The sequence below is a fragment of the Carassius gibelio genome, chromosome A7, assembly GCF_023724105.1.
Source record: "Carassius gibelio isolate Cgi1373 ecotype wild population from Czech Republic chromosome A7, carGib1.2-hapl.c, whole genome shotgun sequence".
Classification (NCBI taxonomy): Eukaryota; Metazoa; Chordata; class Actinopteri; order Cypriniformes; family Cyprinidae; genus Carassius; species Carassius gibelio.
The window spans coordinates 21,752,022-21,778,795 of NC_068377.1; the positions used below are offsets into that span (position 1 = coordinate 21,752,022).

General features: G+C 39.9%; 1 pseudogene; it reads right to left on the reverse strand.

Moving 5' to 3' along the window:
• LOC128016829 (centrosomal protein of 89 kDa-like) overlaps window positions 1–26,194 on the reverse strand; it is a 73,056-nt pseudogene extending 46,862 nt beyond the window's left edge.
• Window positions 26,195–26,774: the final 580 nt, after the last annotated feature.

Here is a 26,774-nt window from a genome sequence, read left to right on the forward strand (position 1 = left end):
ATATTATAGTTATTCATGTAAACAGACCTTTAGTTCCTCCCCAACTTTAATCCATTGTTTGACACATTGTTGCTTTTCTGAACTGGCTGAAAAGCTCAAACAAACAGCATTGTTTCGGTGCATGTACATGTTTCAGGGGGAATCAATCGACGAAAAGCTTACGAGACCATTACGTTGGGGTAGGAGCTTTCATATTTAAGCTGATACTTATATATGTCTCTTGAGCTACATATGTCTCTTGAGCTACAAAAAGAGAAAACTTTTTGCAATTTTCTTTGTTCCATGAAATAAATATCATAGTAGCTCCTGTATCTGAAATCCACAGCATTAATCTTGAGCTGTTTTATCAGTTACATCTGCTGTCAGACTATACTCAAAACCACACTATAAGTTTGTATGGCTCTTAAGAGGCAAGAAAAAAATATGCAAGAGCATTAAGAGCAACGAGGTGTGATTGTGTGTACCATACCCTCCTGTGTATGTTTGCTGTGGGCGTCTTTAGATTTGGCATGCTGTAATTCCAACTGCTCTATCAATACTTGATTCTCCTCCAGCACCAAACGAGCCTGTTCCTGCAGGTGCCTCCTACACACACCACACACACATGCACACACAGACACACACACACCTGTGTGAGTGTTTGAATGAACCGTGAGGCTGGCAAGCAGGATGAGAGTTATTTCACTGATGAAGAAGACAAGCTGACTGTAACAGCTGGCAATTAATGCAAAGACAGAAGCTAGAACCTCTCTCAGGTCATACACATTAATTATAGTAAACACAAACTGCCTTCCTGAGTTCTAAGCTTTGGGTTAAAACCCACACGTACACACACACACACACACACACACACTCAATGACAGGTTCAAATTCAGAAATTCATAGAAAAGGAAAAAGTATTTCTGAGGGAGTGGTGTAGTGCTTTAAAGTGAAAAAGGTTTTTTTTGTTGTTTTTTTTTAGATTGACATTCTCATTAAACAATGCAGAAAAGGTTTTTATCAAGCTGCAATTTTCCTGTATGTCTGACATGCTGATGCAAACACTGCTCCCATGGCAAAACTAAACATTTAACATGGCTTAAAAACAAGATCTGAATGCAAGCTAAAGTAGTTTAAGCAGACTAAATGAATACAGTCTGGTATAAGTCACTAAAGAGAAGTCTGACATTTGACCAGAAGATGGACTTATGATTTCGATTAAACATTACAAGGTCAAAAAAAGAAAAGAAAAGAAACATATGCATGGATAATTTTTTTTACATTAGGGCCAATAACATACATATATAGAAAACGGATAGGGTGAATTTTCATTTTATGTCAGATTATTTTACGAATACAAATAAACAACAGGTCATAACAGAATGCATCTGCAAGAACTGTTAATGAAATATAGTTCAGACCTGTTTTTTTTTCTTCTTCTTTGTTTTCACCAGTGAAAATGACATATATTCTTAGTATGTTTGTGTTGAAACATCAACACTCTTATGACCGTCAGCCATAATCAAACAGGCTATTCATCCTGTGATAAGAACATGGCTAGCAGAGTGAGGCATGCTTCAAGGACAAGAAGCCGTGTTTTTGTTATCGCCCTCAGGACTATCACAATCCCCCAGACATTTTTCCCTTTCACTTTTCCTCCTCTAATTTCTGTGAAACAAAATTCTCTGAGGGAATTTCAGTCCACTGTGATTTCATTCTAGGCACACAAAAATGCATAAACTTTTACATTACACAGAAACAGATTCATACTCGCCATTCTTTGTTGCAGACAGTGCTGCTTTTGTTGACCTGAGTATGGAGTTTCTCATTTTCCTGAATTACCTCCTCTGCACGTGCTCTCAGACTCTGTAGTTCTTTCTGTCAGAAGAAACACAGGCTATGTTTATGTTGCCATGGAAAAAAATCTCCACAAACTGCTAAAATACTTCAAGGATATTGGTATGCATGAACGTCCTCTGGTGCATCTGTAAATGTATTCATCTCAGCCAGAGATCATCTGAAACTGCAGCATAGGTGCACAAAGTGAAAAAGTCACCTCAGCTCTCACCAAACCAATGTTTAGTCCTCAATGTTTAAGCTCTCAAAATAACACCTTGACACAGGAATGAATCTCTTTAATCTAATCTTTTCCAGGGAAATGTTTAAAGTACAAGTTGCATTTTTTGCTGCACATATTTTGTGTGAATTTGTCTTTGACATACTTATCACAAATATAACTGATGGATGTGATTGTTCAACCCTTGACTACAGAGAGAGGGTGGGAAAAACAATTGTCTGTCCCTTTAAAACATAATACGTGGCTCTGAAAGGGAAGATCTTTAAATTCAAGGCAGGTAAAGTCTGATGGCAGTGTTGGCTACACTGCAAGTGTGTTAGAAAGAGAGAGAGAGAGACTCAAAGACAGGAAACCAAAGAAAGAAAGATTATTACAGAGGGCATTTTATGCCATAAAATCACTGTTTGGTCAATTAAAAAAATTAAAACATGGATCGAATTATATCACGCAATCATTAAACCAATACTGTAGAGGAGTGAAATTTGGGGACCAGTATTGAAGATTGAAAATTTGCATAGAAGTTTAATAGAAAGAACATGATTGAAATTTGCAAAAAAGCATTCTAAGGCTAAACAAAGGCACTTCTAACAATACCTGCAGTGCTGAACTGGACTTATCCCCCTTACACTTTGAAATCACCTCAGTCAATCTGACACTATCTGTTCAATATAAAGCCCTTCTTGCCAATGAAACCCCCACAGTGTCTCATCCTCTAAATACACTCGTGCTTAAACTAATGAACAAAAGATTATGCAGAATCTGACTCCAACCACAAGCCCAACATTCATAAAGAAAATTACAAAAATCGAAAGTATAATTATGATGAAAAATTGAAAAACTAATTTGACCTCCAAACCAAACTCCAGTGTCATTTATCCCTAAAAAGAACCACAAAATTGGCAAATAACTTATCAACTAAACAATTCAAAGAAAGACAAATTATTTCAAAACATTGACTCTGTGGCCATGACTTAGAAATAGAGAACGGAAGACATAAAAAATCCTGGATTCCTAAAGAACAGCGACTATGCAAACACTGTGATTTGAATCAAATAGAGGATGAGAAACACTTTCTTATTTTCTGTCCCAAGTACACCACTACAAGAGACATATTCTTTCCACAATTTGCAGCATTGAATGTTTCCTTATATTCTAATGCAGATGTGTGCATTTATAAATGTGATGTGCTAAAGAGGAAGTAGATACTGGAAGAGGAAGGGGAAGTGTTCCACCGTCTCAACTGCTCCTGATCTACATTCATCATAGATTTGCTCTTCTTTAGGTAACCATGTCTTTTTATGTCATCTTCTTTCTACGGCCAGCTGGTGGTCACTAATTCTGTACTTAGTCACTAAATGTGTTATATTGCTGATTGAGACAGCCAGACTGTACTCTCTGTTTAGTCTCAAATAACATTGGAGACAACTTTGTTCTTTGGTTTGTTTTTTCCATTGCTGTATGTTTGTGACTTTTAATCCATTTAAAAACACAAACCCTGAATATTCCAAAAGCTAACATTTCACATCAACAGTTAAAAAATACTGCTGTTTAGAGCTGAAGATCTTTGCCCGAACCCGACGGGACCCGATGGGACCCGACGGGTTCGGTTGGGTTCGGGCTTAATTTATATCATCTTACTCGGGCTCTGGTTTGGCTCGGGCTTGCGCTCCGGTCATCTGATGTGTTTTGGTTAGCGCGAGAAAGATGCGAAAATGGAGAAAGATGTGAAAATGGATGCTGAGTAGGTGAAACAGAGGCTTGCCTCTGGCGATTACGTTTTGGTTGAACCAGCAACTAAAGCAAAGTCTGAGGTGTGGAAAAGTTTTGACCATGTCTATAATGAGAATAATGAGTGAATAATGACGCACCATCAGTGAGTGCAGGAACACACTGAAGACATCTACAGTGGATTCAATCATTTTCCTCCACAAAAACGTGTAGGCTTAGCCTAATCTCTGTGAGTAAAGTTTTTATTATGATAAATATTCATTGAGTCTTAAATGCATAATGTGGTCAGAGTATATATACGCTAATGTTGGCATTATTTTTTTATTAAATGTCAGCTGCTAGTGGCGAAGCAAATCTGGCGGAGCCTTTATCTTAATTTCGTTATTGCCAAATACCCATCTTAATTAAAAATTGATCTTAATTTTATTTGTTAAAAAAGACTCATTTTTACTGGTGCGTTGGTCTATTCATAAGCTAATTTGTTAAGGTGTCACAGAGGACTTATTTGATTTCTTTATTGCAACTTCCAAGTGGTGTAGTCTACGTAAGTTATGAATAAATTATGTTAAAACATTTATAAATGACTCATTCTTGACAAAAGGCAAAAGAGCTGTGTGCATGTGCACATTTAAATAATTTCGGGCTGTAAACGGGTTCGGGCATTAAAAAAAGCTGTCAATCAAAATGTTCTTGTTGGGCTCGGGCCGAAACCTGTCGGGCCTAACTTTTAAGGCCCGATTACAGCTCTACTGCTGTTTACCTGAAGGCAAAACCAAAAACCTTTTATAAATTAAATGAATAATAAAATGACTAAATACTAGAAATAGTAGAATAAGTAAAACAGTAGTCAAACTGTTTTCAAGGGGTCCTATTATGCTTTTAACTTTTTCAGCAATATTTACACTGAAGCTTGCAGGCAGATATTGTAAAGGGCATGACATTTCCTGACTAGGCGCCGAGTGCTGCCAATCACAACACACACTGTCCCAGCTAACCAATCACAGCACATTTCGTATTTCAGAAGCCGAGCCTTCATTTGATACAGTAACTGTTCAAGCTGTTAATGCCAGACTGGGGAGAGATGTGTTGTTATAATGTAAAATTATAAAGTGAATTTTTTTTTTCTTTTCCAAACAACCTAGTATGAGAGCCTGTTCTAGTGCACCCCAAAACAAAATCAAGACTTTGTAAAAGAGCGTAATAGGACCCCTTTAAAGGAACACCCCATTAAAAAAAAAAAGTCATTTTCTAACTCCCCTAGAGTTAAAAAGTTGAGTTTTACCGTTTTTGAATACATTCAGTCGATCTCCTGGTCTTGCGCCAGCACGCTTAGCTTAGCATAGATCATTGAATCTGATTAGACCAAAGAGTTTCTATATTTTTCTTGACTCTCCTGTAGTTACATTGTGTAGTAAGACTGACGGAAAATTTAAAATTGCCATTTTCTAGGTACTATATTCTCATTCTGGTGTAATAATCAAGGAACATAAATATATATACACAATAAAAATGATCACAATAAAGTGATACATTTCTACCTTTCCAGTATCTGAATTTTTAAAATTCCCCAAAAATGTCACAGATCAAAGCAGACATAGTCCTGCCATTGTTATTTAATACACTTTGAATGCTCAAATGAAAATTACTTCTTGCAAATAAACACAAATATATTTAATAAGAGTAAACTGACTCCAACTTTACCCTTCTCACACATATACAAACAAACTCACCTCACAGAACTTGAGGAGTTTGTCTTTGGCATTCAGATGGTCCTCATAAGCCAGCAGCAGAGGTGATAAATATTTCATATCCAGCTAAAGCCAATTTAGAGTACAACCATATCATTAAACAAAAACAAATAAAACTCTCTTCTACATTTCTCTTCTGTCCAACAACAACAAGCGTTGAAATAATCTGAAAAGTGTAGGACATAACTGTCTTTTTCAAATAATGCACATTGGCACACAGAAAGAAATTAGCATTTTGTTAGGAGATGTCCTCATAACAAGCCTGTGAATGCATCACATTAGGATAAGTAACCAATAAGAAACATTAGAAAGAGACAGTGTAGATAGTATTAGCCTAAATCAAACAAACACACAGTGAAAGCTAAAGAAAACCATAAATGTACATACCAGCCAAGGAGGCGCAGGTCCGTTCACTGGCAGGCATTTTAGCTGAGCACTCTGGGAAATTTAGGACAAGAAATGCATTTGAGCCTATATGTTATGTTACACCATTTATCCTATAGATATTGTGAAAGTAAAAGCACTGTAACTATACAACATACAGTAGTATTTAGATAATGTATTTAGATTTCAGAAAAGAAAAATTACTCTTAATGAGAGTTATTTTTAAAAGGCTGCCTGTGGGACTGCAATCCCAATGCTTAGTTGGATTATTTTCTAAATCTATAATTGCGTGATAATTCTGTGATCTATAATTGTTTGAATAAAGGATGGAGCAGTGGGCTAGTTTCAAAGTACTGATATTTACGGTTACAAAAGCACCATGCATGAATCATTTCATTTTTGGCACAAAGACGTCAATGAAAAGCAGTTGGATTTATCTTTGTTACAATGAAACTAGATTATAGGTCATTAAATTAATTAGAAATAAGTCATTATTTATACAGTTTAAAAAATGCTACATATTCTAAAATAATTGTATTTGTAAAAGTGTAGTGTGATCCTGTGTCCAATGCACTTTTTTTTTTATCTCTAATTAGATTCAAAGTAACTCTGCTGAGAGTCCCCAGGATTAATGACTCAATCAGATTGCAGCAGTGTTGTCGGCCACTGCCCTAATCACTGCAGCAGCCCTCCAACACACACTTCCTGTGGCCCTCAACAGAGGGTTCAGACACATTTAGCATTACACTGATCCACGAGGCTAGAAAAGGAAGCAGTCAACAGTACTGTAAAAAGCAAAGGCTGGTCAATAGAGTGAGAAAGAGACTAGTTTCAGAAGAGCAGCAGGCTTCTGACTCTTCTTTAACTGAAGCCCATGTGACAACTGAACCAAACTTCCTTAAATTTCAATCCTGCTGAGCTGGAAAGAGGGGCAGCGGGAGAGAAAGAGCAGAAGAGTGTGTGAGATCCAGGCTACTGACCTGAAACAAAAGTGACAGAGTATATTTAGCCTTCCCATTGTCTCCACTCTCCCCATCTGTTCGCATCTGCCCAACCACACACCAGTGCTCAGATTTAAGTCAGTCATTTAACATCTAGAGTTCAAGAGTCCAGGACAGTTAAATGTTCAATCACACTAAATGAACAGAACTGATACTGAACTGATCATTTTTTAACACTTAAAATATTAACCGAAACTATGGAGCCCCGTACATGACAAAATACAAGAAAAAATAGTAGACTAATTCATGTGCACAATTTACTAATTAATTCCCTTAATGTACTAAAAGGTGCACACAATTACTATTGCGTTCCCTCGATTTACTAATTCGTTCCCTGGATTTATAAATTGTGCGCACGATTTTGCAAATCGAGGGAACGCTATAGTAAATTGAGGCAATGCATTAGTAACCGTGTACCCGTCTTAGTACATTGAGGGAACGAATTAGTAAATAGTTCTTTTTCTAACTTCGCTCGGTGTTTCACTATGGGAATCGCTTTGGGCGTGACCAACTACGGAAGCTCCTATGCCACCACGTCTGTCTTTGACAGACAGGTCGACCTGAGATCAGGCTCCGCCCCCACCTATATTACTCAGGTCGACCCCTACGAAGTCATTCTCGCTTTCTTCCCGTGAGGGACTACAAGCTCTCTCAGCACGTCCGAACTTTTCGCTGATTTCGCTTAACTGTTCAACTGGCGGGCCGTCATTGGAGTACGCTACCGAACGCGACATCAGTGGATTGGATTGGTACTGTGTTGAGTGTCACACCGAATAGTGTCCGCGTCAAGGCGAGCTATTCTGTTCAGATTATCGCGTGTTATCACGACGATAGGATTTTCAGTGGTGTCAAGCCACCATAGGCTTTAAGCGTCAGGGCGAGCCGCGAAAAGGGCTAACTACCCTGTGAACCATTAATCGGACTAACGTGTTGTGACGAGTCTTCGAATCACTCTTTCTCTCTGCAGCCGTCATGTCGACAGTCATTACCCCCGCCAAAGGGAATGAGTCGAAGAAGGAACACGCACCCCGCCCGTGTCCATCATCATGTGGAGCAACCGTCTGGGGTAGGGATCCCCATCCCATGTGCATTGTGTGCATGGGCGCTAAGCACGCTCAAACGTCGCTTGCGGACCCACAAACGTGCGTTCACTGTGCGTCATTGCCGGTTAAAATTTTGGAGAGAAGGCTGAGAGTGGCGGTGGCTAGTCAGCAGGACCCATGTCTGGCTGGAGCCATCGCGAAAACTAAGGCTAACGATCATCAGCGAGCTACTACGACGAGCTGGGCTGAGATGATGGAAGCCGATTCACCAGATATGCCTCCTCTGTTCGATGGCCTTCTCGCACACGAGGATGAGGAGCCGGGAGACGAGGACGCAGAGGGCGATGCTAACTCTGACCTCCTCGACTTGGACATGGACGAAGAGGAGAAGGAAGACAACTCTCTCTTCCCTGTCCAGCAGTCTAGACCTCCTAGCGCGACAGACACTGGCTCTCAGGCAGACAGTAACCTGCACGAGGTATGCAAGCGAGCCGCGGCAAAACTGGGCCTAGCGTGGCCCGCGGCCCAGGATTCAGAAGGAGCAGAGAGGGACCTTTATGACGGGAAAAGGCTACCGCCTGCTCAAACCACAACGAGACAACTCCTACCCGCCGTGCATGAAGGAGATGTCCCGCCATTGGGGTAGCCCCTTTAAGAGCAAGCTCCCGACCAAGGGATGCTCTAAACTTGAGATGCAAGGAATGGGAGAGCTGGGGCTGGCCGGACCCCCAGCGATAGAGTCTTCAGTGGCCTATCACCTCCATCCATATCGTCGATCTATTTCTGCCTCTTCCCAAATTTCGCTGCTGGACAAGATGGAGCGCCTGACCGCGTCCATCTATCAGAGGATGTACAAGTATGCGGCGCAGTCAGTGTGCTCGCTGAAAGCGGTGACTTTACTGTCAGCGTACCAGGCGGAGATTTTGGAGGAGATGGGGCGACAATTAGATACAGGAGTGCCGAACCCAGCTCTCTGGGACGAGATATGTGTGGTAAACGACCTAATTCTCCGCTCTTCTCGTGGCGCGGTTCAGGGCTGTGGCCGTGTTATGGGCTTGGCCGTTTCAGGTGAGAGAGCGTTATGGCTGAACCTGTCTGGTTTAGGCGACGCTCAAAAAGCTGAGGTGATGGACGCTGCGTTCGACCCAACTAAGGGCCTTTTCGGACCAGCTCTCGAGAAAATGAGAGAAACCAGCACCCTCAGGAAACAGGAGGACGAGGCTTTTAACCTCTGTTTACCGCGCAAGCAAACACCGCGACCACCCTCTCAGCCAGCACGGCAAGGTTTTGCAGCAGCCGCTGCGGCGAGAGGAAGACAGACGGGAGCTAGGAGTGTGAGACCGCCTCCCAGCGGACAGCAAGTGGGCTATCGTCCGAGATCTGATGGCTCTCGACCCGGGGGGAAACATTCATTTGCGGCCGCGGCGGCGAGAAACCGCCCACCCCACCCCGAGGATCGGAAGAAGAAGCGTGCGACCTGACACGCGAATGTTCCCCGTCACTTCTCTCTCCGCCCGCAAAGAGAAAGAGGGGGTCCAGCCCTGTTGTTCTCAGTTCAGTAAGGGCTCCAGCTATAAGCAATCAAGTTCAAAACGTTCTCAAGTGTCACCAAGCACTTACACTGGGTTTTCAAATGCCCATCAGTTCAGGGGAATGTTTAATAAAAAATGCATTATCGCATCCAGGCCACAGGCTGAGGGCGACGTGCTCCCCCAACTCATTAAACACAACGTGCCGGCGTTGGGGAAGTATACAGGGGACCTCTCTCGGCTCGCATACTCAGTTGGCGCGCATGCGCAGCTCATCCGTGGGTTGTAAACACGATTTCACGGGGATACAGGCTTCAATTTGCCATGAAACCACCCAGATTCAATGGTATAATAGCCTCAGTGGCCGAGGGAGAGTCAGCTCGCGTCCTGACGGCCGAGATAGACTCTCTTTTAGAAAAACGAGCCATCAGAGTAGTGCCAAAGGAAGTGAGCTGTCAGGGCTTTTATTCCCGTTACTTTGTGATCCCAAAGAAGGGGAGCATATCTCTTCGTCCAATTCTAGATCTCCGTGTGTTAAACAAGCACCTACGGAAATATTCATTCAAAATGTTGACACACAAAACACTTTGTCGATCCATCCGCCAGAACGACTGGTTTGTGACGATCGATCTGTCAGACGCGTATTTTCACATAGATATTTACCCGTCTCACAGGAAGTATCTCAGGTTTGCTTTTCGAGGCACTGCTTACGAATTTCAGACAATGCCCTTTGGTCTGTGTCTAGCACCAAGAGTATTCAGCAAATGTGTGGAAGCAGCACTTTTCCCATTGAGAAACAGGGGGATAAGAATACTGTCGTACATAGACGATTATCTGATTTGCGCCTCGTCGAAAGAGCAAGCAATCAAAGACACAGACATGGTGTTATTGCATCTCGACAGCTTGGGATTCAGAATAAACATGTAAAAGAGCCGCTTAGAGCCAGCTCAGCACGCAGAATATCTGGGGCTCAGTATAAACTCCCTCTCTTATCGAGTCACTCTGACAGAGAGGAGGATCGCGTCATTCACTCAGTGTCTCTCCCGTTTTCAGACAGGGAAAATTGTCCCGTTCAGACTGTGCCTGCGAATGCTGGGCTTAATGGCTTCAGTGATATCTGTAGTACGACTGGGACTACTAATAATGAGAGTCTTTCAGCGCTGGGTCGCGCACCTGCGTCTGTGTTCTCGGTGTCATCTCAACCGACAGGTGAGAGTGACGTATGCGTGCGTCAGAGCGCTCAGACATTGGAAAAGCCCCGCGACCCTCAGATCGGGGATTCCCCTGGGGGAAGTGTCGTCGAGAGTCACTATGACGACGGACGCATCATTAAAGGGCTGGGGAGCGACTCTAATGGGCAGAGCTGTGAACGGCGTTTGGCCCCCTCAGCTAATTCACAAACACATAAATTACTTGGAATTGTTGGCAGTGTTTCTAGCGCTGAAACATTTTCTGAGCTTCATCGGGGTCGGCATGTTTTAGTGAAAACAGACAATTCCACAATGGTTGCTTATACCAACCGACAGGGAGGCACACGCTCTCTTCAGCTGCACCAGCTGGCAAAAGAGCTGACTGTGTGGTGCGACATAAGTCTTTTATCCATCAGGGCAACCCATGTTCCAGGGATATTGAACAGGGGGGCAGACTTGTTGTCCAGAGGAAATCCCCTGTACGGAGAGTGGAAGCTTCATCCCCAGGTGGTGAAGCAGATATGGCAGAGATACGGCCAGGCGGTCGTAGATCTCTTCGCCTCGCAGGAAAACGCCCAATGTCCTCTGTACTTCTCTCTGGCAGACGGAAATGCACCATTGGGTGTGGATGCTTTAGCCCACCAATGGCCAAATGTCCTGCTGTATGCATTTCCCCCTCTGAGCCTGATTTCACCCACTCTAGCCAGGGTGAGGGAAATGGGATTGTCGCTGATACTGATAGACCCACGTTGGCCATCCAGACCTTGGGTGGCCGAGATAGTTCAACTACTGTCGGGTCAGCCGTGGCCCCTCCCTCCCCGGAGGGACCTCCTGTCACAAGCGGGGGGGGGGGGATCTACCATCCTCACCCAGACAGGATAGCTCTCTGGGCCTGGCCCGTGAAAGGTGGAATTTAAGTGCAGCAGGTCTGCCCCCATCGGTCATACACACTATACAGAGTGCAAGAGCCTCTTCCACTCGTTTACTGTATAGTAATAAATGGCGAGTCTTTGAAGAATGGTGTGAACGGATTCATATTGTCCCTTTTCGATGTTCAGTGAGGGACATTTTATGTTTCCTGCAGGATCTGCTAGATAAAGGGAAAGCTTTTTCTACGATAAAGGTATACTTAGCGGCTATATCTGCTTGTCATGTGGGTTTTGGTGACAAGACAGCAGGTCAGCACCCTTTAATAAGTCGATTTATGAAGGGGGCACGACGTAAGAGGCCAGGGGCCAGGCGAATGGTCCCATTGTGGGATTTGTCTACAGTCTTAGAGGCCCTTTCTCAACACCCTTTTGAGCCGTTGGAAGCTATAGGGTTAAAGTTTCTCTCGCTCAAGACAGCACTACTGTTAGCGCTGGTGTCAGCTAAGAGGGTGAGTGACTTACAGGCACTGTCGGTCAGCCCATCTTGTCTGCAGTTTTCTACAGGGTTTACAAGGGTTTCCTTTCGCCCTAACCCGGCTTTCGTACCTAAAGTAGTGGATTCGTCATATAGATGTCAAACTACAGATCTTGCAGCTTTTCACCCTCCTCCGTTCTCTTCTCCAGAGGAGAGGAGGTTGAATACCTTTTGGCCTGTACGAGCACTTCGTGTGTACGTAGAAAGGACAGCAGGTTTCAGGAAAAATGACCAACTGTTCGTGTCATGGGCTACTCCTCACAAGGGGAAGCCATTGTCACGTCAGCGACTGTCCCACTGGATTGTAGAAGCTATTTCCTTAGCATATGAATGCAGAGGTTCCCAACCTCCCGAGGGCTTAAGGGCCCACTCAACTAGGGGCATGGCGACATCATGGGCCTTACTCAGAGGCGTTTCGGTCCAGGAGATCTGTGCTGCAGCAAGCTGGGCCACACCACACACTTTTGTGTGATTTTATAGACTGAACGTGTCTGAGCCATCCTTAGCTCATGCAGTGTTAGGAGTCAGCATGTCAAGTCCCATATGATTGGTATAGCGTACGTTGCAATCCGGGAGTGGTCTATATCTCCCATAGTGAAACACAGAGAGAAGTTAGAAAAAGAACGATGGGTTACTTAACGTAATCCCGGGTTCTTTGATAACAGAGTGAGGTGTTTCACCAACACTTCCCTCCTTATTAGGAACGGGAAGAAATCTCTCTTAATGACTTCGTAGGGGTCGACTTGAGTAATATAGGTGGGGGCGGAGCCTGATCTCAGGTCGACCTGTCTGTCAAAGACAGACGTGGTGGCATAGGAGCTTCCGTAGTTGGTCACGCCCAAAGCGATTCCCATAGTGAAACACCTCACTCTGTTATCAAAGAACCCGGGATTACGTTAAGTAACCCATCGTTTGCACAGTTTTTTTTTTTTTTGTTCATGTCATGTGCTGGGCTCCGTACAAAACCTCTCGAGAGGTGAAAATGGGAATTGGAACATTTTAGAAATAGCTTCAGTTCTGTGATCAGCAGATCTCTAATTCATTGCAGTTAGAGACACTTTGCCCTAAGCTCATCTTTAAATGAGGAACATGTGAGGCATTGGAATACTGTACAGATGAGTGAAAAGCAGATTAATATATTAAACTGAAGTATTTGAGCAAACAGAAGAGCCATTCTCTTGGTGAACCAGCAAGCCAGACAGGCTCAAAGTTCAGACAGCCCTCATCAATATAAAATACGATTAGTCTGTCCCGTCCACTGTCCCTAAAATGATACCAGCGGGACAAAACAGAAATATTTGGTCCTTCAAAGATGGACAGCAAAGAGGTCATGGTGCTTTTGGGCTGTCAAACTCTCCTGAGGCTTTATTAAATAAGCTCAGTTACGCAATTCCTATGAGTGCTTTCCACTTTTTATTCACTGAATAAAGGCTCATAAAACTTACTGTACAACACATCAGCTGTTTTCGATTTTATGCTCCTACATGCAAATCCTAGCATACATAAACAACATACTGTTGTCACCAAAGCATTAATAGTGATATGGTTAAATAAAGGTCTAATTTTTGGACGTGTCTCATCTTAGATGCGCTAGAAGATAACTAATGCATTCATAAGGCTAAGATGAGCTGAACAGAAGGGTAAAGCAGAAACGATCTCTGATTACACGCGCACACACACAGATCTCTCAACCTCTCGCTGGTTAATGCTCCTTTGAAATTACAATACCCTGCAAACTATCATCTCTGCATTAAACAGGAAGTAGGAGATGAAAGAAAGAGCTGCATATCATTACTTTGGTGACAGCTAATCACACCTTGTAAGACTGAAAGCAGACAGTGTCAGATACTACAAAAATTAAGAGAGCCCATTCCTTTTTCATTAATTATAAAGAAAATTAAAGCAAAGTTTCCAGGGGTCCTCCAAAATCAGTCAATGCAGATAAGCAGAAATGAACTTCAGTTATCACACAGCACCAACCTCTCGCATCAAAACATAGGATAAGGCAAGCGAGATATACTGTAATAATGCAGATATAATGTCCCGTACATGAACTCAAACATTTATAATTTCAGAGAATTTCTCCAGAATTTTAATTAAAGGCTGTGTGGCATGTTTCTTGCCACAGTATGCAAAAGTACCACAAATAATCTTTTGGAAGCAATTAAAAATGCATTTATAGACTCGTAGCTCTCTCCTCTTGATATATACAGAGCTCTGAAAACTTAAACAAAGCTAGAAAATGCAGATTCCTCATCCATTAAATATACATTACTTTTTATATTTAGTTGATGGGAGGGAACACTCACTGTAACTTTTGGAAAAGTATAACATTTCAAAAATTCCTTACTCTTTTAATGTAGTGCCTATAGACATGTCTTTAAGATGCTTTCAAACCTGTCCCTGAAAATGCTGTACAGTGAGCTCTTTTACCTCGTCCTTGGTGAGTGGTCGAAATCTGGCTTGGTATCTGCTGAGCTCCACATTGAGACGGTGAACCGTCATCTTCAGCCCATCATTCTCATCCACCAGCTGTTGAGCCTGCTGCCTCAGACTCTGTAACTCAGAGCTCTCACCCATACACACACACACTACACATAGTTAGATCAGAGCTGATTTATGCAAAACTACACTATTAACCAGCAAAAAAGAAAAACAAATTTAGGCACGAACTCCTACCCAGAGCTGTATACATAAAAGGGTGTTTCTTCAACTGGGCACTTTGATTTTTCTGTATCATGGGAAAATGATATCCATTCATTTTTCCTCACCTGAACAGCCATAAACAAGCATAATTTGCAGCGCATCTAAAAATCACTATTATTTTGGTGTTGGAAATGACTAATAATAGGAGCTGACTAATAATAGGAACATGAATATTACAATAAAGTTCCAAACGTTGGAAGTGTGCAGGAGAACCTATATAAGCAACAATTCTTCAGGCACCCCTCCTCCTCGCCATCTCCTCCTCCATTTCTGTTATTTTTCTTCTATGAAGTACAATAATTTGGGATTGAACTCAGAGCTTAAGCTGAGTCTGGAGTTTGAGAAGTTTGTTTACCATTAACCATGATACAGGTTAAGCCAACCAGAGAAACATTAATAGGCTGCACTCACATTTACAGAAAGGTCTCATTCAGGATGCCATATTAATTGTTTTTGATGGGTTTTCACATTTAACATAAAACTATTAATATGGGATAACATTGAAATAATAAAATAGTATAAAAGCGGTTTAAGAAAAAAAGCCAAAGTGAATAATGAAGCGATGCCAAACAGTTTTAAAGACGTGACCTTCATATAAAAATAAAAAAAGTTTACATGTATTATATTTAATAAAGATCAACCTTAAGACAAAATGCCTGTACAATAAGAAATGCCCATACAGTATATTCGGTTGCCACTTTATTAGGTACACATGTATACCTGCTGGTTATGGCAAATAATTTATCAGTTATGTCAGGGTAGCAATCACAGCATGCAGACATGTTTCAATGTTTGTTGAAACCCAAGCACAGGTCAGTGTAGAAATGTGATCTACAGTAAGTGATTTTGACTGTGGAATGATTGCTGGTCACTCATTGAGGGGATTGAGTATCTCAGAAACTGCTGACCTCCTGGGAATTTTGAGCACAAAAGTTTCTAGATGCTATTCACACAAAAAATGATGTACAGTAAAAATATACCTGAATTTGCAGCTGACAAATCATCAGTAGGTGTGTAATGCTATCATCATATTAATGTGAACCATGAAAATGTAAGGCTGCTGTTCTAGAAATTCTAACCAGAATCAGAAAGTTGTACCTAAAAAAGTGGAAACTGAGTATGAAAAAAGCAAAAGTCTCATTAAAAATGTTTTTTTTTTTTAAGTGACCTTACAGTCCAGTAGTCAAAAATGACAAAAATGAACACTGCTTGAAATAAAGTAGGCATATGTTAAAGATTATGCCTATTTGCAATGTAGATTTTGTTCCACATTAGGTTGTTTGAAGGTCACCCAAAAATGAAAATTCTGTCATTGTTCACTCCTCCTCATGCTATTTCAAAACCTGTAAAATATTTTCCCCTTTAAAAGGATAATTTATGGTGCAAGTCATGCTTACTGTACGATGAGTGGTGACTGGAACATTCATGCTTCCAAAAGGACACAAAACTATCATAAACATGTTATAAAAGCATCATTACAGTGGTCCATACGTCTATATCCAAAGTCTTCTGAGTTCATAATAAAACTCTGATTTTAGGACACTAATTTTTAGTCTTCATTCGTTTTTTAAACTACAATGAAAAAGTGGCCAGAATATTTTTCAAAAATTCACCATCCGCTCCAGAGGGAAAGCCGTACGCATGTGGAGCAACATGAGAGTAAGTAAATGATGACAGAATTGTAATTTTTTGGGGAAGGATCCCTTTAATCTTGAATAGGCTCTGTTAGCTCTGTGGGATGTATAGCAGCGAGTGAGGAGGCACCTGTGTGAGAGTGGCAGAGCTCCTGCTGGAGGTGCTCTATTTGCCGACTCTGTTGTAAACATCTCTCCTCCAGCGTCTCTTTCTCCTGGGCCAGAATATGAGTCTGCTCCCTCAGCTCCTTTACAAGTGTACTGCGCAACCCTTCATTGCCCTCTAAACCACACAACACAACACAACACAGCACAGCCACACGCAGAATCAAAAACACAGCACAGGAAAGCAAATACATTACACGAGAATCTGAAAACTGAACTTTTAACGATATAAAACAAAACACAGCAACAGCACAACATAACACACCACCATCAGGAGCACAAAATGGAAAGACAGGACAGCAGGAAGGATTGCAGGACACAAACAAATCATGTGAAAGTTTGACTTAAGACGGACTATATTAATTCTGACGGACTATTTTAATTCTGTTTGGGGTAAAACATTAATGAGTCTGGCGCTATATAGTCTGTTGAGATTCCTCAGTAGATTAATTCTATTAGCCTGGCTGATTTTAATGTCTGATTTATCAAATTACAGTAATTAAATAAAATAAGCAGCATAGACATCAAATGAGGGACAGACAAGCCTAATATTATTAAATAACTTATACAACTAATGAGATCTAGTTCATTAGTTTATTTCATTAATCTTTTGTGCTCTAGTCTTTAAAGCTGCAGTAGGTAACTTTTGTAAAAATATATTTTTTACATATTTGTTAAACCTGTCATTATGTCCTGACAGTAGAATATGAGACAGATAATCTGTGAAAAAAATCAAGCTCCTCTGGCTCCTCTCAGTGGTCCTATTGCCATTTGCAGAAATCCATCGCTCCCGTTAAGAAACAACCAATCAGAGCTGCGGTCCGTAACTTTGTTTGTGTTCAAAATGTAGAAAAATGTATATAATAAGCGAGTACACCATGAATCCATTTTCCAAACTGTGTTTTTAGCTTGTCCTGAATCACTAGGGTACACCTATAATAAGTGTTTATATTCAGACTATTTTAGATTGCTTCGGGGGTACCGCGGCGGAGTAACCCAGTACCTTTGTGATTCTTCATAGACATAAACAGAGAGAAGTAGTTCCGGCTATGATTTCTTCCGCAAGACACAAGCAGTTCTGTTTATTAACCGCTAAAGCGTCAAAAGTTACCTACCGCAGCTTTAAGTAGCATTGTCCTGACAATCTAGTCAAATCCGTTGGGATGAGTTTGGTTTTTAAGCTGTAAAACAGCATTAGCAAATAATATAATTATTTACTGAACAATGAAATGACACAACTATCCACTCTGGGCCATGCGTTACAGTGACTTTCCCATGATTTAGGAGATTTTAGCTCCGAAATGATTAAATAGAAAGACAAAAGAGCTGGAAAGGTCAGATGTCAAAGAGTAGAGTTCATGCCCCCTCACCTGGACTGCTGTCTCTCTCTTTCCCTCTCACTGGACTCTCCTTCATTCGTGAGGTCTTCCTTTTTGAAGTATTCACTGATCTGTGAGACTGCGCACTCCAGACATCAAGCCCTGACAAAAACAATATGAAAAACATGGAGGTAAGGGAAGTAGTTAAGGAATGATACATTGACTGGGCAAAATGAGTAATTGTACAACAGAATAAGTGAGACTGATAATTAAGTGAGTGAGTAAGTGAGCTGTTAATCAAGGTAGTATATCATCTTAATTAAAAATAAATTCTATATACCATCAACATGTTTTTGACTGATGTATCTTTTTCTCACCAGGGTGCATTTATTTGATCAAGAACACAATATTATTACAATTTAAAATAACTGTTTTCTATTTTAACATATTTTAAAATTGTATTTATTCATTATTGATGGTTAATCAATTTTACATGACACTATAGTTTTTTTTGTGTCACATGATGCTTTAAAAAACCAAATCAGCATATTAGAAAGGTCCTCAAGAAACATTGTTATGATAAATTTTTTCAGGATTCCTTGATAAGCAGAAAGTTTAAATAAACAGCATTAATTTGAAATAGAAATCTTTGTAAATATTATAAATGTCTTTACGATCACTTTGATCAGTTCATCCTTGTTAAATTTACATTAACATTTAGCAGACACTTTTAGCCAAAACAACTTACAGTGTATTCAGGCTACACGTTTATTTTTTTTTACCAGTTTGTGTGTTGCCTGGGAATTTAACCCACAGCCTTTTGTGCTGCGAACACAATGCTCTACCACTGACCCACAGAAACTTGGCACATTAAATAATAGTTTTAATTTCTTTAAAAAAAAAATCTTTTGAATGATAGTGTACGTTTTTTTATCTGTTTTGTCAAAGAAAGCTCATGCATATTCTTATATTTACTGAACACAGATATAACGCATGTCATTATTAAGCTTAAAGCAGTCTTAGCCATCAACTTTTATCAATACAGTTTTCTTCTTCTGTTATTATCCAGTGTCTATAAACCTTCCAGACCTCCAGTTACAACATCTCCTTATACCATTAATCTTTCAGATTCACTTGTTTGCCAAAAAACACATGATTGGCAACCAACCTCATATTGTAGCAGTTGCTTCTCCCTCATGTGTACTCTCATACCCTCCATTTATCTGATTACCTTTGAATCTCACACCTACAGTTTCCACCTTCCCATCTCTCATCCACAGACAGCTTTAGTGAAATCCTCTGTGATTTCTCACCTTCTTCAACCACCTCCTCAGACAAAAAATTGGATATGAAGGTGAAAAGCCCACATTGTGACTCCTAGTTTTCCTTGATCTGTCTGTGCCTTTGGTCTCTAACATTACAAACACAGACAAGATTGTGTCTGTGCTTCTGACATTTCAGCCCTAAATCAGACCTCAAGGTCATCCTCATTTCCTCCTCCAGCAAAGTTCTTCTTTCACTGGAAGTCTCTATTGCTGTAAAGGGTGCCATTGTCTGCTGGTTCATAAAAAGCTTGGCAATTGTCAATTAAACACTATGCAGCAAGTGGCCAGACCTGCTGTTTCATGCTCTGTTTCAGAGGGTAAATCCATCCTTCCTGCAATCCTCTTCCACTCTTCCACTAATGCTGGTCTGTTTCCATCTGCCACTTGACCTTGAGTGCAACTTTTACCTCAGATTTGAAGATGTAAAAACACATACAGGGGCTAACTGTGAGCTGGACAATAAGAGTGTTAGTGGCACCACAAAACTTGTTCCACATTGTTAAATTGTACTTGTTTAAAAACATTTTTTTGAGTAAATTATATTTAAGAGTTAGAACATCTTAAGTCAAAGCATAAGCATGTCTGGTAAAGTGTGCACACCACGCACCTTCACGGTGTTCATCATTTGCATTGTAGCCTTTTGTTGTTTGTTTTTTTTGGCCAAAAGTTAATTTGTTTCATGGCTAACAATCCTGATGCCAACACAGCACACAGGATACTTACATTTAAATCTTAACAGCAATTTCCTTTTTAGGGTGATAAGGCTGTGGAGGCCCGTGGGGGAAGAGGGGAAGCGAGGAATATATCAAGACAAATGTTAAGGTAATTCCATTCTCTGTCCTCATAGTCATTATAGTTATAGTCCCTCACATCTCATTGCTGACAACAATAAGCTTGTAAGAGGAGCTGAATAAGAAGACGTTAGTTAAATTGGCAGAGGCTTTATTCAGTTTTTTCTTTTCCTTCAGGAAACTTCAATGAGCCTCTCACAGATGTATAATCACACAGTAACCACTTCATTTGTCTCCAGTCTGTTGAAAGCTGTCCCTGAATAAACTGAACATCATTTAGGTGTTCACAGTGTCCTTAATTTGCTCTCTTTCAAAATTAAACAAAAACTATGCTTTTCTTTCAAAGCCTTGAGGATTCTTAAAAAGGGGGCACGTTTCACATTGACTGACAAAAATATTCCGAAATTAGCACAGATGGCATCGCACATGATCTGCTGTGGAGTGATGGATAATGTATGGCAGACAGGGGAAGTACCTGGAGATGCCATGCTCCCATGAGAGCCTGATCCTGGTTGTCGTGGCAATGATGGCTGCTATGGAGACAGAGAGAAGTTAACTGATTAAAGGTGTCTTACTGCAGAATATCAAAGACCACAGACTGAAACAGACTGAAGGCAGACTGCATTACTAAGTACATCTAATAGTGAAAAGTGCACTGTGCTTGATCATTAGAGGCAGTTCATCTCTACCAATGAGCAATTAGATTGCAGATCCTCTGGTAAAGGTCTCAAAGCACCTACGGGAATGGTTGCATTCAGATCTGACAACATGGAAATATGAGACAGCAACGGGCTGGTCAGTGTTCATGTGTATACGTGTGTCTGCATATTAACCAAGAACAGGTTCACATGGCCTAATTGGGCGGGGGTGTGTGTGTGTGTGTGTGTGTGTGTGAGAATGTATAGATGTTTTAGCTGTCATATCAGAAGGCCACTTGCTGAATAAGGAATCAGAATGGTTGAGATAGTCTCTTGTATCAGAAATAACTGAATAGCTGGGTCAGAAATAGCTCTATGTTCGAAATATTTCTTGTTGACACCCAGTCTAAACACCTTCCCACTCTCTCTCATCCTGTCTGATTTTCATTTATACTCCTTTAAAAGATTAGTTCACTTCCAGAATAAAAATATCCTGATAATTTACAAACCCCCATGTCATCCAAGATGTTCATGTCTTTCTGTCTTCAGTCGCAAAGAAATCAGGGTTTTTGAGGAAAACATTCCAGGATTTGTCTCCATATAGTGGTCTTTCAAGTTTCAAGTTTTATTTATATAGCACATTTAAAAGCAGCAAGCACAGCTGAGCAAAGTGCTGAACAAACTAAGACAAAGAACACATGATTTATATAATAATCTCAGAATAAATGAAAAGCCAAAGAATAGAAATAGGTTTTAAGAGATGATTTAAAACATTTAAAGACTGTACCAATCTGATATAGGCTGTGAAGGCTGTTCCACAGCTTGGGGCCAGCAACCACAAAGTCTCTATCACCTCTATGCTTTAACCATGATCTGGGGACAGAGAGTAGTCTTTGATCACCAGACCTCAGAATTTGTGTAGGATTGTATGGATAAATTGATCAGATTCGGTTGCACTTTATTTTATAGTATGTGTATTTACATGTACTTCTAGTGTACTTACAGTGTATTTATCTAAGAAAGTATGGTAATACAAGGTAACTACCCTTAGGTTTAGGGGTAGGTTCAGGGTTACTACCTAGTTATTACATAGTTATTGTAATTACTATAATAAGTACATAGTCTGTATGAGGAACTGTAAAATAAAGTGCTACAGATAGCTTGGTGCCAGATTATTTATAGATTTAAAAACATAGAGAAGAGTTTTAAGACTCAATTTTAAGATACACAGTTAACCAATGCAACAATTTCAAAATTGGAGCAACGTGATCCAATTTACGTTGTCCTTTAAGGAATTTATCAGTGGCTATTTTTACTAACTGGAGACGAGCGATGGAGGATTTAGAAATGCCAAGATAAAGAGAGTTGCAGTAGTCCAATCCTTCAGCACCTCTAGTTCCCAAAGCCATGGTATTGTAAGGTGAAAAACTCCATCTCATTTTCTCCTCCAACTTCATAATCGTCTGACATAGTTGTTTTACCCTTTTGTAAAGGGCATTTGAATTTCTTGGCACGTTCGCTTGTAATCATTGGGTCGGAACTTCTGCCTACGTTACATGTGACCTTTCCAATGTAACTACGCAATGCGTGAAGTCGAGCTAGTGCAAGACGAGCATTTTTGGTTAAAAATAATTTTTGTATTTTGTAAATTTGTATTTAAAAAAAAAAAAAAAACTGATCGTTCCACTAGACCCCTATTCCTCAGCTAGGATCGTGCAGAACCCTTTGAAGCTACACTGAAACTGCAATTTGAACCTTCAACCCATTGGCCACCATTGGAGTCCACTAAAAACCGTGGAATGTATCCCTCAAAAACCTTAATTTCTTTGCGACTGAAGAAAGACATGAACACTAATCCTTTAAGCCAGGAGGTGGTCTTTTTCAAATAGCGAGCTATCTCGTAACCGGCTGAAATTAAAACAACTTGCCGGATGACACAGTTTCAGACTCAGACAGCCCATAACAAACTGGCTGCATGTTTTTTTTTTTTTACTTTTCTGAGCTAGCAGAAACCTAATAAAATGCAAAAAAAAGGAATAAAAAAGGTGAGAAATTGTATACAATATCCACTTTAAATCCTAACTGATCATGAAATCTGGTTGCAGCATGCACATAAGCAGTCTTAACACATTTTCCTTTCTCAAATCTTGAACATGCAGACATGAAAATGTGAACTGCGTCAGGCTGAAACTAGCAAAAGAGTATGACAGCATTGCGCTGGGTGTATGATAGGGCACAATGACTTCAGCTTCTCATTAAATCTGAAGTGAAGAGAGGTTCTCTTACCATTTTAGCTGCTCCTTCCTGTACCACAATTTCCCCTGAAATACAAAATTGTATTAATTATAACCATGAAGCTGCAAAATTACCAGGGCTCTTATATGGGATAAATTTTCTGCCAAAAGTATTGCAGTCATGGATAAAAAAATTATAAGACAAACCAAAATTTAAAAGCCATGAAAAAGTATATTGTACAAAATGTTAAAGTTAAAGCAAAATTTAAAAAATAGCAACAATGGTCATGGATCGAACAATAATAATAATGCAATAAAATTTGTAAGTATGAATCAAAACATACTTTTCACATTTAAAATCCTATTGCACAAAACTGAAATATTAATGCAAAATTATCCGGCTAGAAAAAAAAATCCTGTTTTCCTTGGTCATACAGTATTTCTCTGTTTGTGCTCTCAGACAGTTCATTTTGTATTTTTTATCCATGACTGCAATACTTTTGGCAAAAAAATGATCCCCTTTTATTCATAAAGATGTATTTAATTGATTGATCAAAAGCAACGGTAAGAACTTTTAAATTGTTACAAAAGATTTATGCTTTGAATAAATACTATTTTTCTATTCATCAAATATTACAGATTCATTGCGGCATCAAATCACATATTAAATAGATTTTAACACATATTTACTTTTTTTTTTCATATGACACTGAAGACTGCAGTAATGGCTGCTGAAAATTCAGCTTTGCCATCACAAGAATAAACTACATTTTAAAATATATTCAAAGACAAAATACTTATATTCAATTATAGTAATATTTCACTATTTTACTATTTTGTTGTATGTTTGATCAATGAAATGCAGCCTTGTTGAGCATGAATGGCTTTCATAAATATATTTTAACACTCTTTGTTACTTCTAACCTTCAGTCTGTAGGGGAGACACAATATCAAATGCAGAGTCTTCAGTCTCTTCACCAACGTCTGAATTGGTCTTGCCCTGACAGAGCAATTCATTCAGCCAGTCAACTATATCAATATATATAATGATGTGAATGATGCAGGTTAATGCAGGTTCTTTAAATTCTTTATTATCTCAGACTAGGTATTGATTAAGAGCAGGATTTGAGTGAATCAGAAGCTCCACCTCATGGTGAATATTAGTAAATGCTTAACGGGACAAAGCACTCCATACACAGATCCAACCAAACCCACATTCACCACTGTACCTTCCTGTGTTTTAATGGCACGGCGTATACAACATTTATGTCATCAGCTCTGCTCTGTCTCTCAAGGGACTGATATACATGATCTTCATCTGACTCCACCTCATCACTGTCACCCCCTTCGTCATCATCAGAATGTCCTGGGGAAGCCACAGGGGGTCTTCTTGTCACTGAATCTGGCCAGGTGTCTCTAAAGTGAGAGAGCAAATACATTATTTTACATGTTTTGCTTAAGAAAGCAAAGCTGACATATTTAAATAACATTAAATGTGATAACCAGCTAATGCGTTTTAAACCGCTGTCTGTAACACATTCTATCATGGGGAGGCAATCAGACCAAAGACTAATAAATGTGTAAGTAAACTACTTTGCCTTCTGCTGAACCAAAAACATCAATGCATCCTGCTGCATTATAATAATGATAATAATGATGTGCTTTCAGATTCACTTAAAGGATTAGTTCCCACAAAATGAAACTCACCCTTGTGTCATTATGTTCTTCCCTCCATATAAAAAAGGAGAAATTGCAAAAGACTAAAGTAGTTGTTTTCAAAACTTAAAAAAATGATAATAAAACACCACAGAAGTATAATAAAAGGGGTCCATATGACTTAAGCACTATATTTCAAGTCTTCTGAACAACAACTTTGTGGCTTTTTTGTCATTTCTGAGTCGTCATTCACTTTCATACATTGAAAGGGGCACCAGCTTAAAAAAAGAAAATAAATAATAATAATATTTTGTGTTCCATTTATTGAAAAAAGTACATCACATGGGTTTAGAATGACTTGAGGGTCAGTTCTACCAAGTTTTCCTTACAAAACAAAATCAAACCCATAAAATGCTAAAAAAAAATTTTTTTATAAATTAGTTTGAATAAAAACAATCAAGATACAATTCTTACAGATAAAGAAATACATATTTGTTTACTTCCATATCATGTGACCATTTTATTTAACCAACATCAGAAAAATATGAACATGTGGATGTGTTTGTTAAATTATTGAAATATTAACTTAAACTTTCAGGGGGACTTCAGGTAAATACTTGCTGTCAGAGGTGTCCCACTGGCAAAATAAATGGTTAGGGATACCAGATTAAGGTCAGTGAAACAGTGCACCATAATACCTGGTATAAAGTGCAGTGGCAGCATAGGCCTCAAAGCCAGTTTGGCTGTCTGTGTCCGCACGTGAACAATCACTCTCAGAGTAAGACCTTTGGCGTGGAGGAGGAATGGCAACAGTACGGCCCATCAGGGAGGAAGATAATATAGCAGCTGCCAAGGCAGACCTGTGACAGATATCAGCAAGATTACAAGGTTTACAGATTAAACAAAAAAGTGTGAAGATCTTGAAACAGGTATGTACAGTTAGTTGTATAACACTTTATGGCTAACGATGAGTGAATTAATAGGCTCTCAAGATTATAAATGCACTGAGAGATGAGAAAAATGATGGAGGACAACAAATGTGATATGAATGGATAGGGATATGGTACAGTATGTGGGTGTACCTGGGTCTCTCTGGAGAGGGGTTGGGGCTCCGTGGGGGAGGAGTGCGGGGAACAGCGGGTCTGTGGGCAATGGTGGCAGCAGGGATCAAACCAGGAGCTATGTTCCGCTAAACAACCACAACAACACACAGGATTACATTTACTACATCACAGGATTCACGTTAAAGCAACCGAGTGCCACTGCTATCAACATAAATACTCAGGTCTGCATTAATCTGTCTTTTTGTATGTTGCGTAGTAACACAGGCTTTTCAGCAGCTAAATTAGTTCACCACAAAATGTTACTTATCATATTTACGCGATAGAAAACTTACAAATTCTTTCTTCTCTCTTCTTCTGAAGCTGAAGTTGAATTTGGATGACATGGTCCTCAACAAACTTGCTCGTTTCGGTGAGAGATGTGACATTAGGGTTTATGGGTAACGTTAGAGCGCATTTCAGAATTATCGTGTGGCAAAACGTTTCAAGCGAGAAACTTACAGTGTTTTATAGTTTATTTTTTTATCAAAAATACATTATTGTTTATCGAAATCTTATTAGCTTCAACTCAACTTCACGTAACTAGACGCTTTCCATGAGAAACCTTGCAATATATCGACTCTTCCTATTGGTTCACTTGTGCACGCTCAACCAATCAGCGTTGCCGTTGAATCCTCTTAGCAACGGTCGAGCCACGTCTGAGTGCGGCAGTTCTCCAGTAGAGGGAGGTCTGGTCCACTGAAGTCCATGAACACGTGGAGAAAGGTGTTTTTGGAAATAAAAGAGTATGGTTTTAGTTGTCATTGCGTTTTTAACTTCTGTTGTCTATTGGTTAATTTATATTGTTTTTAGTAAAAAAATAAATAAATAAATAAAAATTGTATAAAATATCGTTTTGGTACTGAGACTGGCAGGCTTTGTGAAGAATTTCAAAGAAAACAAAATTAAAGGCTGCTTGAAAATATGAGACACATTTGAAGAAATAGTCATGACTTTTCACCTGCACGTTGTGCAGTTTTAAATAATGTTAAATAGCTTTTTGTTTTTTTTAATTCATGAGTCAGATTCAAAAATATTTGACTTTACATTGAACCCCTCACACACACACATCTCCATGGGGCTAAAGGCCAAATAGGTAAAAGTTCCTTAGATGTAATTTTTA